Consider the following 462-nt stretch of genomic DNA (forward strand, 5'->3'; position numbering starts at 1 on the left):
TGTTGCTATGTCAAACATTTTGACAACTCCTATATCATTCTACTGCTATATGTGGATGATATGTTAATTGCAGGATCCAGCATGGAAGAGATTGACAAGCTAAAGCAACAGTTGTCAAAACAGTTTGAAATGAAGGATCTGGGAGCTGCTAAACAAATACTTGGCATGAGAATCATCAGAGACAAAGACAAAGGCATACTAAAGCTTTCATAGACAGAGTATGTCAAGAAGGTTCTCAGCAGGTTCAGTATAGATAATGCTAAGCCAGTATGTGCACCTCTAGGGAATCATTTCAAGCTTAGTAGAGACCAGTCACCAAAAACTAAGCTAGAACATGGATACATGGATCAGATTTCATATGCCTCAACTGTCGGCTCTTTGATGTATGTTATGGTTTGTTACAAAAGATAGTAGCTCTTTCAACGACAAAAGCTGAATATGTTGCAGGTTCAGAGACCGGAA

Source organism: Populus euphratica, unplaced genomic scaffold (assembly GCF_000495115.2).
Source record: "Populus euphratica unplaced genomic scaffold, PopEup_1.0 scaffold46.1, whole genome shotgun sequence".
NCBI classification, from domain to species: Eukaryota; Viridiplantae; Streptophyta; class Magnoliopsida; order Malpighiales; family Salicaceae; genus Populus; species Populus euphratica.